The 12,753-nt window shown below is 36.6% G+C and overlaps 1 long non-coding RNA gene across 1 annotated transcript; it reads right to left on the bottom strand.

The window, feature by feature from the left end:
• Positions 1–9,098: 9,098 nt before the first annotated feature.
• Positions 9,099–12,753, bottom strand: LOC134815741 (uncharacterized). The gene is made up of 2 exons (XR_010160288.1): positions 12,516–12,753; positions 9,099–9,500 (listed from the first exon to the last, which is right to left on the bottom strand). It is a non-coding gene; the product is annotated as an uncharacterized LOC134815741 (long non-coding RNA).

The following is a 12,753-nucleotide window of genomic DNA, read 5'->3' as shown; positions in this document are numbered from 1 at the left end:
ACATTGTTATCACATTTTCTAAGATCTACCGGCCCGACCTTCGCACGGAAAAATAACGACAGGAATACGAACTCGGTGCCAAACTGTGCAGAACTGCTGATAACCATTAGATTGACTTTTTAAGTAGACAATTCATTAAGAGGAATGACACGAGGGCTCTTATGCAATGTAATTCCATATTTTCAAGAAACGTAAATATATCTATCAAATTATCGACCCTATAAAGCAATAACCAGTGCGATTTAGCATAAAACGGTCATTTGATTTTCAAAACGCTATATCCAAAGCCGCTTTTGTCATTTCGTAATAAAAGCGAATGAAGTATATATAAACTTGATTAAAAACAGTGCTCTCTCGCTATTTCTTTATTTATATTTTTATGCCCGAGAAACGCCTAACCCAATAGAAGGGCGGCCACCAAGTTTTGAGCACTCACTCTAAGTTTTTCGCTGTAGTTATCTTACACACTTATTTAATGCAGTTACCTTATTTAATTATTCCATATTCGGTATATTACGACTTACCTGTCACTGACGTATCTTATTGGTAATATTTTGAGCGTAAAATAAACGATATCGACGAGATTAAATGTTGACTGCTGAAAAGTAATTCTTTTGATGGAATCTTACTAAAGACAGCAATAAGTACGTTGACCACTTACGCATTATTACCGTCCAAATTGCACCAATCATTCTATCAGTTTAAACTGTGTGTAGTTGTGAACACTAAATACCATTGTATAAACCGTAAAACATTGCACAATCCATTAAACGTTCAAGTTTTATCAATCATTAATCTAATAGGGATAGTATGGCAAAAGGACACATTCTTCTCAATTAGAAGCCAACAAATGGTTTTCACCGAAAATTTTAACAAGATATTTCAAGAAGAATCAAATATACGCCGAAAGACAGTTCTGGTTCCCTAAAAGTTACGAACGAACGACTGTATTTTATTATACAATTTTCGCTAATTATGGCGAGTTTCGGGAGTGGTAAGGCAGCAAAACCTAACTATTTGACTTCTAGAATCGTTTCTTCCACTAACATTGCATTATTGTACATTTCCTCAGCAGAAAGAAAGACAAAAAAGGACAATTCTGCAAAAACGACGACAATTGTACCAACAAGCAGAAGCAGGAAGGCGACTGAAAAACCTCTATGGGAAGCACAGACCATCCCGAGAAATCCAATAAGACAGGGAAAAAGCCTCGTTTTTATCTTCTTTGTGGGTATGTTCATCCGAAATCTGTGCTTTTTTTGTGGTTTAACAATTTATTTAATTATTGTATGGTCTCTCCTCCTCCACCTCAGGAGACGTTGATTAACCCAAAGATTCCATGAACTCACTGTGCGTTGTAATGTGCCATATTTGGAAGGATTGTGATGAAGTGTATGAACTCATCTGGAATTAGCTGATAATAATTGTTCAACCTACTATATAACTCAATGTTTCACAGGAATCTTCCGTACACGGTAACAACAGAAGCCCTCTTTCTGACCGACTTTAAAAAAGCAGGTATATTTGCGGCGTATAAATCCGATTTAGATAAAACATTATCAAGCAACAAACACTAAAAACTAAACGCATAATGACTAACTACGCTTTAAAAAACAGGTATCTTTGCGCAAACAACCAAATAAAAAAAGTCTGTCCTTTAAACTACCAAAAACTAATGAAATAGTAACTTTAGATAATCAGGCATTTTTACGGTTTAATTGTGACACTTAGATTATAAAACGATATCCACAAAAACAAGCTAATTAGTCCGATTTTCGTTAGCCAGATTTGGCATTTTACACTGCATATTGCGTAACAACCATTACACAAACTTAACGCAGTTCCAAAACCCTTCACTTATGTAAACGATTTTAATTCCTTGCGCACTAATGTCTAAAACTGTATTGCAGTGTTACCAACCCCAATATGTCCACCTAAAACTATACTGTTACTCACCTAATACTGCTATACTGTACTAACCCTTTGATTAGGCGATGTACAAATTTTCTAATTCGTTGAAGTTGCTGGGTCTCCACACCCTTTTTATATTGCACAGACCAGGAGAATATAATTGTTTGCTTGAATTGTATAATGTACAATATCTTATAATAGTCGGTCCTTATTACATATGAGGACTAAGTATGTAAGTAAAACAAGCTTTCAGATAGGCGAACGATCAATGGTTCGAGATTTGTTAAAAAAAATTTTTTCCAAAAACGTCTTCTATAGGACGGAGAATTCCAAAGTAGCATATAAACCGGTGCCAATCAGTATTTAGATGAACATAAATCCGTTTATTCATGTCACGAACCCCACGTAATTCTATTTAACGTAAATTCTATACTAAAATTATAGTAACTATCACATAGTACGGCCGAGTTGTGACCTTTCACATTACTAAAGTTTAGTTACAGTACATTAAAGACACGCAGCGTGGCCTTATAGATGTTGTATTTATGTTTTCGCTTGTTTTGATGTACTATAGTCGATTAAGTATATATTTTACATTATTTTGCCAGTGTTGTTAATAGTATTATTACTCCCTTACTCACCAGTATATTTAATGTTTTACTGCCTTTTAATATAGAAACTTGATATTCAGGTGAACTTGAAGGAGTAAGGTTGTTGATGAACGGCACAGAAACAGCCTAGGGGATGTGCATTTGTTGAATTCAAGTCTTCAGTGCTAAGTTGGTTTAGAAAATTTACTCTACCGGCCTTCATTTATGAATATTGCTTCGCATATATGCGGCTGAATTCTTCATGCATTAAAAAGCTCTTTCTTTCATATAATGATCTCCATATTCATGTCAACTTTATAGAACTCAATACAGATTTTTCACGCACAAATGTCGACCTTTGACAACACTTTAAAGGTTACAGTTGCCGTATCCTAGTAACATATAAAATGTTCCAGTTATCCTACATATACTCCTAGAAACGCACTGCCTTACCATCAACAGTTCATTCGTCCAGACCGGACATTAAACGTTGAGATGGACTTGCGGTGGCGGCGGTAATAGCGCCATAGGAAGATGGACACTTGCAGCAAAGAGAAACAAAGTCAGCTGAATTAATCCACAAGATGTTAGCTCAGAAGAAAAAGACAAAGTCTACATCAAAATAGTCTATTAGGTAAATAGGAGGGAGTTATTTTAAGTATTTAAACGGTTAAAGTTTTGACTTGCTTTGAACATTTTTATTTGAAATTACGTCGGGCGGTTTGATCAACTAATTCAACATCCTCGAAAGTCTTTTTAAAATTGCAATTCGCGATCTCAAGATAAAGGTCTCTTTCTGAGCCCCTTATTTTAAATTATAAACTCATCTGATTCCCATACAGTTATTTTTAATCTTATTTGACAGACGTGGTCTGCAGGTTTTTCTTTATAATTTTGTACATTTATTGTCAGTGATACGTAAAAATTTTTCTGGTCGGCGTTTGAGATTTTAAAATATATTCATCAAAAATGTTTCCTTGATTGTGAATTCACTCAAGAGTCCCGAACAGTAAGCTTACGTTGCGACAGCGACAAAAAATTAAAGCTGTTATCTTTTACTTTCTAGCTATTGATATCACAACTTAATTCCTCTACCATTGTACCCCTTGTAGGAAATGAACTGAAGACATGTGAAACTTGCAACCTTTTCTTGGAAGAATACAATGACCATTCCTTCAAAGATGTGGTCTACTCATCATCAACTCCTCTCCTCATTCATGATGATTACAACTGATAATAGCTTTAACCGAGCTGCAGTGAAGACTCGACTCACTTCCAGCGCACTTTTGGACTGATCAGCACTGCTACGGAGGAAAGGATGCGTCTCCGTGGTTGTTGCGATGGGACCTGGCTGGGTTGTATCCACGTCTGGCAATGTGTCCGCGCTACTTAAACGTACATAACAAGGGTAAAGGGATACTGTTCCGTTAAGATAGGTCTCCAAGAGGAGGGCTAGTCGGGGTTTCTTAACTCTGAGATTCGGCAGAGAAATTATGTCGGAGAATTAAAGACGGCAAATATATTACTTTAATTTATTTATGGGCGAATTTAACCAGGCTCAACTCCTGTTCTTTAGTTTATGATTTCTTCCAGAACATCTTAACAACCATACCTCCCGGGGAGAAACATTGTTTTGGCAATCTGCCTCTGACCACTACAAACAGTAGAGCTCGTTTGGTAGGGAGATCTTCTCATCTCTTTTGGGGACATTCTCTCAGCAGCAGTTTCCTGACTTACCGTCACGTGACACGTTTGGTTTGACCAACTATTTTTAATGTTGAGTGATTAAAACAGAATATCCTGTGGAAAGGAGGTCTCACTGGATCGTTCAGACATGTTCAACGAGGGCTACCAGTGCTAAACGGCAACATCGATCTGGAAGTGTTATCGCGTACAGTGTATATTGTTGATAAGATGCAATACTTGCCACTTCTTTCGAGCGAACTAACTTCAAACGATAGGATGTGATGTCGAATTTGTTCATTATTGATGGGGTTGTGACTAGCCATCTTATAGATTATTTCTAGTTGTCTTAACATATGATTAATATGTACATAGTGTGTCAGACAATTATATCGGACTTTTTAATTTGTACTTGTTCAAAACCGTCTATTTTTACCATTTACTTGGCTTAATCTAGTTCATATATCATTGATAGGAAAATTACGACGTTACTTTTTTTATGTTTAAGTTGTCAATTTTAGCTGGTTTATATTGTGAATTTTTTTGCGAAAAGACCTTTTTGTTTTAAGTTCAACGATGCAGTGTATTTCCTCAAAAATTACAATTCTCTAATTTCTGCCGATATCTTTCTGATATATTCACACTTGCCAAATGTGTTCTTTATAACATATTAAACTCTCGACCCTTTGTTAGTGTTATGACAGCGAAGACGAAAGGAGCAAGTTTCCCGTCTGATCGATATGAGTACCTCAGGTAAGCAAACCAGTCAGCCTGCTTTGTTTACACAGAGAGGGGGGTCGTACGATTATCTCAATCCGAAACAAAAAATTTGTGACATATAATTGAAAGCTTGCAACAATAGGAAGCGGCGACTCGTTCGGATCTGCTAAGGAGAAGTAGTTCTTCCTAAGCCCAGCTAAGTATTCATTTAATTGCGTGCATAATATTTCATTTTGGAAAAGGATGCCTTTCATGAAAATTTTCACGTGTAAATTTTAAACGCCGCACTAAAAATGTTAAAACAGCAAAGGCTGTTACATACGGTGTAATTCGGTATAATCTTGTAATTCGGTTTAAATTCAGTTTAATTCCAGTTACTACGGGTTATCTTTTTTTTCACTATCCTCTAATTCATCATGGTGTAGTAATAGTGTTACTTTAAGATTATATGTTAAGAAAATGAAGGGATGTGACCCTATCTCTCAGGCCTTTTGGGACAGAGTATTGAGACAGTGGGTTGCACTGCTAGCAGGAAATCGTTGCGAATTAGCTAACTTCGCCTACAACCCAGTAAACCATGACACCTGCAGAAACTAAATGGGTAGACACTTTTCTTTGGACTGACCGGATGATGAAGACCTTATTATACTAGGTTACATAATTCATCTGGTTTTGTGTGGCACGTTATAATTATCTTACACTGTCTTAATTACGTGTGATTAATGTTAATTTATAATAGCTAACACGTCTGGCTAGGCGCCTACCCCAAAGCAAATCTATTCTCGCCTGATTGTGCATGATTTATGTAAAGAAATCTTAATTTTGACTTTATATCTTTGACCTGCATTATCTCCGTAATTTGAGTTATGAACGCGATATTGGCGGAAATTGCAATGAAGTTAAATAATTTTTTGTTTTTGTTATCGGGAAAGATTAGACTTGGGCGTTGTTTTTGACCTAGCCCTTGATAGAACTTTGATTTAATATTTAATATAACGCTAGAACTAAATAAACGAACGACAAAAATAAAACGGCTAGATTTTTTATTGGAAGAGATTTTACACTGTAAACTGTTACAACTGTAGCGACGTATATTCCAGTATGGGTGTGATGGACTGGTTAAACTCGCAGTTAACGCCACAACAACAGAGACCACATCTCTGAGACGCTGGCCCTAATCTTACGTACTGGCAGTCACGTGATACCGCGACTCTTATCACCACTTTACTCTTCTCTACTATTTGCAGTTAGTCTAAACCTATATTTTAGAATACTGTCTTTTGAACACCCGATGCAAATAACAGAGAACGAGAGATGGACACCGACAAATTTGAATGATAGACAATAGTTGCAATGTAGTATTTACTATTGCCTTTTTGCTGATATCTGTCATTTACATATAAATCATGTATTCCGTAACGAAGGGGTGCCAACAATGACTTGCGAAAAAAACCGGCATCAACAACTTCACTCGGAGAGTGAGTGTAGCGAAACAAGTAACCTGCTATCCTTCTCCTGAGAAATTCAACAACTTACAGTTCCAAAACATTCTGTATCATGATCCACTATCTGTAGTATAATAGGCAGTATGTTCAGGGTTTTCAAAATAAACTGATTTTAGGAGGCACATGCAGCAAAAGCCGCAGCTGGAAGGTTTGCATCTTCAGACAAAATTAATACTGTGTTCAGTAATTGCGAACCAATAAACTATTTGAGTTCGCTGGAAGGACCGAAGGGGTAGGCCAAAGCTAAGATAGACATTTCCTATGCGTGTAAGTTCAAAACTATTCGTATTACCAAATATCTGACGATTGTGTTGACCGATGAAACTAAACGTGGAATGTGGACGCCCTCTGAAATGTTTATTTGAGGATACAAACCAGAAGTCGATATCACGTCGTAGATTTGGTAATAATCCAATGAAAAGCAACTCCTTCGACTATCATTTTGAAGCTTAGATTTTGTTGCTACCTCCGGAACTTTAATTTGAACGGAAAAGTAATTGGGACGCAAGCGTTAGAAGGTAGGTCTGTGTTTACGGGTCGTCAAGGGTCAAGTCCGTTTCAAATGTTTTCCAAAATAATTTCCCTATGAAGTTTTGTCCAGGAATATTAATACCTGTTAGTTATAATTTTGGATTTTAAATGGTTTTGGATGCTTCGAGCCGTTCAAGCACACACACACACACACCACACACAACACACCCCCACACACATACACGAGGGGTGGGGTTGGGTCTTGATTCCGGTTGATTACGGGAGGGGGGAGGGAAGTAAAAATTGCTAAAAATAATGATTAGGGTTAATATGTGAACACGATTAGTAATCATTTAGTCAAATTTCAAAGACTGACTATGCCTGTCAAACTGGCACTGAAATTTCCAAAACGTATTTGTAAATTGTGTAACTCTATACCGCGTATAGAGTCTATCTGTTTCTTTTGAGTGTATAAAGTCAATTTAAAACTGCCATCATTGGTTGTGTCAATCAATAATACTTTTTACATACATTTCATATTCCATGCTGAAATAAGATGTTAACATATTAGTGACTGTATTAACTTATTCGTATGACATTTTTTAAATTGTTTCATTCTTTTTACCATTTAAGGAAAATTAATTCATGCTTTATATTATAAGAGGATTGTTTTGTTTTATTATAACTACTCAAAACTTGGTTTAAAACTTAACACAGGGCGATTATAATTTCGCCCCGGCCTTAAAATTATTAATAACCAAATATGGCCATGGACTCTCGTTAAGGCGCGTTCCTGTGCATTAATTCTTTGATCGCGTGCATTTGCACCTTTCTGGGACATTTCTTTTTGCCGACTGCGTCGTCAATCGCATCCCTTTCCCAGTTTGGTATAATTTACGATATTCTCCACAGTATACTACGGACACATGTCTACCCATTGCTGAGTGCAATCTTAACAATCATGTCCTTTTTACGTACATGTGTTACAAACCCTCACAGTATTGTCACACGGTGTAAGCTCGCTGAGTTTTACCTTCGTTGTCAATGAACAGACAACGAAAGTACCCTCGCTGCATACACTTGTCCTGAGGAAATTAGAACTTGTCAAATTTTAAAAAAAAAGGCGATAATGAATATGTTGAAACTAAGACCGGACAAATTATACAGAGGGTGGCCCGCCAGAGCTAATATATATAATTATATACATATATATTATTCTATAATTCATTAACATAACATTAACTACATATATGTACCTTGATCCGGTGTCCATGACGCTGTATAGGGCTGGTCGTGCATGTGCATTCCTCGCATCCTTGTAGACTTTGCTCCGATTTGTCGTCTTAGTTTACGTGTCGAAAAAGGATATTTCAACTTTTTCTCTCGTAGGGGCGAGCTGGAAGAGGGAATTGTACTGGTCGTGGGCGATTCGGGCACAACTTGCACTTATCAGGACAGCTCCAAGAGAATGAACTGGGAACACTTGTATGCTTGGAAATATATTGTTATTATGAATACCTTTGGTAAACTGTAATGATAAGATATTAAAAAGTTATACAATTTATTCAATAAATATTGAATATTGATCCTACTGTAAACTTGACTTTTTACGAATTAAGGACCAATATTAATAACCATTTCTCCAAATGATTTCATGGCAACTAATTTTGGAATAGAAGGAATTACTCGGGTACTATTATATATATACCGACTTTTACTGTGTAGGAGTACAGACAACGAATACTATATATATATATAGTAATGAAATAGTTGCTGTTTGGTTTCCAAAGAGAGTGCTCGACTGCAGTTAAGCAGGAGCATTATGATTCGAAACAATTGATACAACTCAAATTGGCGGGCAAACGATTTCCGTTTATGATTGTATAAAAAAAATACCACCTCAGTGCCAAATAGAATAATGATAGTTATAGCGCTATGACATGTTGCTCCTTTATAAAATAATTTTATCGATTAAAAACAAAAAAAAAAAAAAAGTTTCATAATTATGAAACATTTCAAAATTTCCAAAATCTTCCAAAAAAAAACACAGTTTATTGTGTCGTCCAAATTTTAAAAATTGTCTTATGAAGTAAGGTTAGTAAGATTCTCTTTGGCTTTTTAAAGTTGTAAACTGCGATGGCCTTCGAGTGTTAGTGGTAGAGGAAAATTCTTTACTGAGTTCGTGATGATGCTGGTAGAATTAGGATCTGTATTTCCATTTTTGTTTAAACTTTAACACAGGGCTATTACTAATTCGCCCGCCTTAAAATTATTAACCTAACCAAAAATGCCCATGGGACTCTCGTTAATGCAGCGTCCTGTGCACTTAATTCTTCCTGATCGCGTGCATTTGCACTTTCTGGGACATTTCTTTTTGCCGACTGCGTCGTCAATCGCAATAACTTTTCCAGTTTGGTATGATTCACGATATTATCCACAGTATAATACGGACACATGTTCTTACACCATTGCTGAGTGCAATCTTCAACACTCATGTCCTTTTTACATGTACATGTGTTACAACCATCACTGTATTTGTCACCGGTGTAAGCTCGCTGAGTTTTACCTTCGTTGTCAATGAACAGACAACAGAAAGTACCCTCGCTGCATACCACTTGTCCTGAGGAAAATTAGAACTTGTCAAATTTAAAAAAAAAGATAATGAATATGTTGAAACTAAGACCGACAAATTATACAGAGGGTGGCCCGCCCAGAGCTAATATATATAATTATATACATATATATATATAATTCGAACAATTGAAACAAATCAAATTGGCGGGCAAACGATCCGTTTCATGATATGTATAAAAACAATACCAATCATCAGTGCCAAATAGAATAATGAATTGTAGCGCTATGACATGTTGCTCCTTTATAAGATAATTTTTATCGATCATGAAACATTTTCAAAATTATCAAAATTTACAAAATTTCCAAAAAAACAGTTTATTGTGTCCGTCCAAATTTTAAAATTGTCTATGAGCGTAAGGTAGTAAGATATCTTTGGCTTTTAAAGTTGTAAACTGCGTTGGCCTTCGTGTAGTGGTAGAGGAAAATTCTTTACTGAGTTCCGTGATGCTGGTAGAATTAGGATCCGTATTTGAGAGTTAATTGTTGATTCTGGTTATCAAACGTTTTTTTGGAAATTTTGTAAATTTTGATAACCCCGAAAATGCCCCATGACCGACAAAAACCATCTTACAAAGGAGCAACATGTTACAGCGCCACAATTCACCACTCCATTTGGCACCGATGACCGGTAATGGTATCGTCCCCATACATATCATGAAACGGATCGCCCGCCCGCCAACCCGACCCGTCCCAATTGCTCGAATCACAATGCTCCCGCTCAACTGCAGTCGAGCACTCCCCCCGGGAAACCAAACAACAACCATTCATTACATATATATATATATATATATATATATATAATAAATAGTTGTTGCCCGGCCTCCCAAAGAGAGCGCTCGACTGCAGCCAAGCAGGAGCATTATCACAGTGCTGGCAAGCACGACCGTTGCATTTATTGTGGGTATACTATGTACCCAATTTACTATTATACCCCCTTTACTATTATACCCCCTTTACTATTATACCCCCTTTGGTACACATTACAAGCCTCTTTCGTGCACGCGAAGCGTGCACTCCGGCCGGAGGCGGCGGCCGAAGGCCGCCGCCTCCGGCAGGAGTTTTTCAGGCATTAAGACTCATCGGAAGTCGTTCAGCAGATTTATTTTTAGTTCAAAACATTCTAATTTGATGTCAAAGATGACAGGAATAAAAAATAGTTATGTTGAGATTTTTAAGAAATTTGCATAAAATACTCGCCAGCACTGTTATACGAAATTCGGTAAAAAACCCAAAATCGCCATATTCAGGTGCCTTAAAAACCATGCTAAAATTGAGTTAGAGATCTGAAATTTTTCAGGGCGTCTAGACATTGACCAAATCGACTGCAAAAAAAGTTTCAGGTTTCAGGATTATCGGGAAATGGGTTTTCTAGAACCCCTGTTTTACGATAGATTGTCGTGATACATACAGATATACATACATATATATTCAGGGATAGACGCTTTGCCAGTCAATTGTAGCCTGTATTTAATTGTCCATAGATTCAAAAGTATAAAAGATACAGCCATTTCCGACCACAGGTCTTGAAAATAATTGTTTACACTTTAGTTTACATTGTATAAACAAATTATTTGACGTCATGAACACCCCTTGATGACGTCATCAAGTTAACCGTTTTTAAAACTTGATTTTTGACAAAGTAATAACTTTAAAAAATGATTTTACACCATTAAAAAGTATTGTATTCAAAATCTGAGGAAATTTTCACCTTAGATAATTGTTCAAGCATTCTGAAAATCTACCGGAAAGTTTTTCTAGCTTGCTCCTTCATAAAGATATTCGTCATTGAAGTTTGTGCTTTTTTGAAGAATTATTTTATAAAAACGTCAATTTTGCGATTTAGTATTCTCTGGTGTTGGGCCATGCCTTGGGTTGTGGAGCTCAGTTCTGCTTCTTATAGGTATAAATTGTGCATTAGGCTAGTTTTAAAGTTTAAAATCGAAAAGTTGCACACGTGGGGACACGCCCAAATTGATAGAAAATTGCTAAAATCACTGAAAATTGCTGTTTTCGTCATTTTCTGTCAACTTTAGAGTGCCGTTGTGATTACAGTTCTTCTTGAAATACTTTGAAACTTTGCATGCTTATTAAACTATATATAAAACAATTACATGCAAAAATTTAGGGCGATTCAATATTGGATGCGCACGCAACGTCCGCTCAAAGTTTGCACGTGCGAAAGGTAAGAATTTTGCTCATTCGTAATTTCCAACAAATTCTGCTTTGCCACGACAGTTTAATGTCATTATATATGAATTTAATGCCAACTTGAATGAGTATTAAGTGGCATATTCAGTCAGTGATCGACCGATATGCTTACCTAAACACAAGGAAATGTTTTTAAAGGACAAATTTCGAAATCGTTGAAACTTCCTCCTTATTAATGAAGATATCAGTTTATATTTCGACTTTATAAAGTACCCTGACATTATAATCAAAAAGAGATGATATTTTACCAAAACCCATAATCATGGGTAGAGTGGACCGCTGCCAGTGTCTCTCTTTCCCAAACAAAAGGAAATGATATTAATTTAATTGACCGTTCTCAAATGCAAAATGATACCGAGAATGAAATCGGTCGCTCGCTTTTCCCATTCATTTACAATTGTAACAGATTAAGAAGAACTACCCAAAGGCAGCTGTACTCGGCAATAAAGATTCAATAAACTTCAGCTAATTCAATAAGTAATAACTACCACCCTTACCCCGAAATACTAGGTATCGACCCGAACGCAACCCAAAGAGATTTTTACAGCATCTGATTGATGTAATCAATCGAAACTTATTACAATTCGTAAGCCGTGAATGAATGGGAAAAGCGAGCGACCGATTTCATTCTCGGTATCATTTTGCATTTGAGAACGGTCAATTAAATTAATATCATTTCCTTTTGTTTGGGAAAGAGAGACACTGGCAGCGGTCCACTCTACCCATGATTATGGGTTTTGGTAAAATATATATATATAATTCATTAACATAAAATTAACTACATAATGTTTACCTTGATCCGCGGGTCCCATGAAGCTGATATAGGGCTTGGTCGTGCATGTGCATTCCTCGCATCCCTTGTAGACCTTTGCTCCGATTTCGATCTTCTTATTTTCGTGTCGACAAAAGGTTATTTCAACTTTTTCTTTCGCTGGGGGCGAGCTGGAGGAGGAACTTGTACTGGTCGTGGGCGATTCGGCAAAACTTGCACTTATCAGGACAGCTCCAAGCAGAATGAACTGGAACATTGT

Source organism: Bolinopsis microptera, chromosome 5 (genome assembly GCF_026151205.1).
Source record: "Bolinopsis microptera isolate Bmic1 chromosome 5, MBARI_Bmic_1.0, whole genome shotgun sequence".
NCBI lineage: Eukaryota > Metazoa > Ctenophora > Tentaculata > Lobata > Bolinopsidae > Bolinopsis > Bolinopsis microptera.
Note: the sequence above shows the minus strand (reverse complement) of the source record. Positions and strands in the feature narration are given on the sequence as shown.